A 4,227-nucleotide genomic window follows, 5' to 3' on the forward strand; every position below is an offset into this window, starting at 1 on the left:
CACAAAAAACGCAGCATTTTTACTAACATTTACCGTGCGTTTTCGCATCAGTGAATCCCAGTATTTGTTCCATTTTTTGGTAGTTTTCCTTTGTGTAAATGTATGTAAACAAACCATTTTCTGGCATTAACTGCTCGGTTAACGTGCGGCAAACAGCTTACTTTGCATTGGCATTTTCTGAGTGTACAACAATGTATTCACCAGAGTTAGCAGCTAAAAATATGCATTTTCTGGTAAGATTAATGTGTGTAAATGCAGAAAAATGTAATGATTTTCTGTGTTTGCCTTCCGTATAATGGTAGATAATGTCATGTTTTCTTCTGTTCAGAACCATTTTTTTGCACAGTGTTCACAAGAATTTTTTCATTCAAAAGCACCATGGCCCAGAAGACTGGGATCTTTGTAGCGGCTTGTTAGTGTTGATTGCGTTCATCTTCAGAGTGCATTAAAATGGATGCCGTCATCAGACAAGCTGTACGAGACGAACTTAGGCATCAAAATCAGACCCAAAATGTAGAATCGATTGCTGACACAAGCAGAAATCCACAAAATGAATGTACAGAAAGGTGTTTAACTAGATTACTTGATCAAATAAGAAAGCCAAAAGGAGAGAAGAGGAGGAGGGGGGTGGATTCATTTCAACAGTGAATCAATGGTATTTGTTCCAGTACGTCAGAGAAAGGGCAGTGGAAATTGTTATGTTTCTTATAATGTATTAGAGCCCTAAACCATGGGTGAGATAAAGCAAAAGGCAAGTGCATTGTTTTTTCCTGACAGTAAAGTGCTTTTGCTGGGCCAGTCGATGAAATGCTTATAGATGTGAGCAATGTAACCCAGACGGTAGTTGTGGAATTCCCTGATGATAGAACTATCGATTCTTATTTAAAGGAGAATGGTTTATATCTGTGGACAACATACTTGTATCTCAGATCACAGCATAAAGATAGTCTAATCACAGAGGTTGAGAATGTGGTGGCCTATAGGCTCAAAACACAACTCAATGTCTCTTCTGAAACACAACAATCTTAGCAGGAACACAACAGTATTTTCAAGAACACTAAAATCTTTTCCAGGACACAACAATCTTTTTCAAAACACCACAATTTTTTTTAGAACACAACAATCTTGGCAGGAACACAACTGTCTTGGTGGGAACACAACAATCTATTGCAGTCACTTGTAATAAGGAGAAGGAATTTAGGAACAAATGGAAAATTTTTTTCTGTCCTTATAAAATTGTATTGTGTCCTTTTTCTTCTCAACTTTTGTATTTTGATTTGTTTCTTTTCTCTACCTATTTATTTAATAATCTATTAAATTCTAGAAAATTAATGCCCTATGTAGGTAATTAACAAACAAACTCTTATTAGTGACTCGAACAATTAACATGCAAACAATAACGTAAATAGATCAACTGTAATTCAATTTGACTAGTGTAATTGTATTGTAATATATGTATTGTAAGTAGTACAAGTTAATGTAATGTAAGCATCGTGTAAGAAGTAAATATAGTGTAAGTACATATGTAAGTATAATATATAGGAAAAAATTTGAGAACACAACAATCTTGGCGGGAACACAACTATCTTGGCAGGAACACAACTATCTTGACAGGAACACAGTCTTTTCGAGAACACAACAATCTTGGTGGGAACAAAACAATCTTTTCAAGAGCACTACAATCTTTTTCAAAACACAAAATTTCTGATACACAAATGCAACTAAAACACATCAAAATTAAGTGAAACAAGACAAAATTTCAAAGTGCTGGTAAGTAACCCTGACCCTGAAAGTGATTGGAAACTGGGACTTGTCACATAGGCCTCATAATCTTCACGTTTGTTGTCTGCCATGTTTTGTCAGTTGTGGTGGTTGGAGAAGAGCAGATCTCAAGTTTTGCCCAAAGTGCGATATAAGTTTATCTTCATCTTCAGAACTTTTTATCCCAAAAGTCAAAAGAGAGGCAAACCACCTTCAATTCCAAGTCTAAGAAAATAAAGATGGATGAATTCGTAACCATAACCATCGGGATTGGTTCTGTATCATGCAGTGTTTTCAAGCCCATGAGAGGCAAGTCCCTTCCCCTAACACGTAACAGCAAAGACAATACTTGATGAGGCCATGAAGAAACGAAGTTCTTACAACTGTACTTTCAGAAATTACAAGCCTTATAAACTATGCTTCCCAGATGGAAGCAAAGTGGCCACCCTTCCAGGAACCATTTACATTGGAAAAGTATAAGGAAGACCTAAGAAAGACTTACACATGCATTACATTGTTCTTATGCCCATTAGATGATGCTTCAGACACTGAACCCGAGCAGCATTGCACGTCAGAATTAGAGTGTCTAGAGAACTTAAGTGATGCATGGTTGAATAACGTGGACCTTGGTAAAGATGACACCGATATATTACCAGCATTTGACATTTTTCAGCGCTCTCCTGTCACTTCGTCAAGCACCACAGCTTTTGCTACAACCAGTGGATCTTTTACTTCTACACCTTCAAGTGGAGCTCAGTGCAGTTCTTCTAGTATGTGTTCCTTAGTTTTGAACCTGTCCACATCATGTTTTCATTTCATTTTGTGGATTTGTCACCTCTTTGGCGTATGAGCTTTATGGTTATTTGATCAGATTGTGTGCATAATTTAGGACGCTTTCATTTTCACGTGCCCTTTGATTAGAAGTAACTGCAATGTCGAGCTCTCTGTTCATTTCTGTATTTTCAAGAAATAATACTGTAAAGTTCATTTGATAATTAATTTTGTTGTCAATGAAGTGTCCTAAGTTACATTGCTTTTCCTACCCAGATTACATGCAAATGATGGCCATGTTTTACTAAATATTGCTGCTTTTGTAGGTCTTGTCCCTGTGAATACAAGTCAAAGTATTGGATCAGTTACCAGAGCAGATGATATCCCAGGTGTTACATCAAATGCTAACCAAGCTGCTGCTCACTGTGATGCTGTCCAAGCTTTCATATCAGATAGCAATGATGGTTTGATCTCTGATGATGTCAGTGAACATTCCTTGACTAGTGGATGCCCTGTATCTGTTGGTGAAAGTCAGCCTAATGATGTACATGCACAGAGTGATTTTGATAATGGCAAGTGCTAATAGAATATTTATTGCCACAAAGAATGCTTGGTAACTGGTATTTATACACTGTGTGGCTACATTCTCTTATTCAATATTAACTATGTTTATTTAGAGTAGTAAGTGGCAACTAACCCAATTGTTTAAAATTGAATATTGTGTTGTTTTAGGTACTACACCTGTATTAGTCAAGGGTGTGCTCATACATAGATCCCAAGTTCCCAATAGATCCCCATAGATCCCAAGAAGAATTCAAAGCTTTGGGCATCCCTACCTGTAGTTACAACTTAAATCTAGTTATAATTAACGAGCATGGGGAGATTGAGGAAGGGAGGGGTCTTGGTGTAGTGCAAGAAGTAATCACAATGTTTTGGCACCAGTTTTTTATGTCCTTAACAATTGGTGCAACAGAAAAAGTGCTATCTATGAGGCATAACTACCAGCACCAAGAATGGGAGGCCATAGGTAAAATATTGGTGTATGGGTATTGTGAAATTAAGTATTTCCCAGTAAGTCTTTCAGGTGTTTTCATGGGAAGTTGTTTGTTTGAGGAAAGGGATATTTCTGACAGTTTTCTTCTTAAAGCATTTTCCTTATACATAAGCAGAGATGAAGCAGAAACATTAAACAGTGTAAGGAGGGCAAGTTAGAAGCTAATGATGATGATGATGTACTTGAAGTACTAAGTAGCTATAAATGCTACAAAACCTCAAAGATGCCAAGGTATTTTTCAAATTGTTGGAAACCAATTATTTCTTCTCTTAAGAGTTTTTCACAGTTCAAATTACTAGACTCTATGACAGAGATGTACAAGACAAAGAAGCCTACAGGAAAAAACTTTATCAAGTTATTTACGGCAAACCCTCAAAACGAGTCAGAACAGAGCAGTTTTGATCACTGAAACGTTACATAAAATATCTTGGTGAGGTTGCTTTGAAAGCATTTCTTCAGTTTACCACAGGTAGTGATGTAATTGCGGTGATATAATTAACTGTTTCCTTTAATTCACTTGATGGGGCCCATTGCAGCCCCATAGCGCGTACCTGTGGACCTGTTTTGGAAGTACCTACAACTTACCAGTCATACCGTGAGCTAGCTGGGGAATTTGCCAACTTAATTTCAAATAAAGTAGC

The 4,227-nt window shown here is 37.0% G+C and overlaps 1 pseudogene; it reads left to right on the forward strand.

Annotated features, from left to right (window-relative positions):
- The first annotated feature begins 807 nt into the window (after window positions 1-807).
- Window positions 808-3,744, forward strand: LOC136278284 (uncharacterized; annotated as a pseudogene).
- The last annotated feature ends 483 nt before the right edge of the window (window positions 3,745-4,227 follow it).

This window comes from Pocillopora verrucosa, chromosome 14 (assembly GCF_036669915.1).
Source record: "Pocillopora verrucosa isolate sample1 chromosome 14, ASM3666991v2, whole genome shotgun sequence".
Taxonomy (NCBI): Eukaryota; Metazoa; Cnidaria; class Anthozoa; order Scleractinia; family Pocilloporidae; genus Pocillopora; species Pocillopora verrucosa.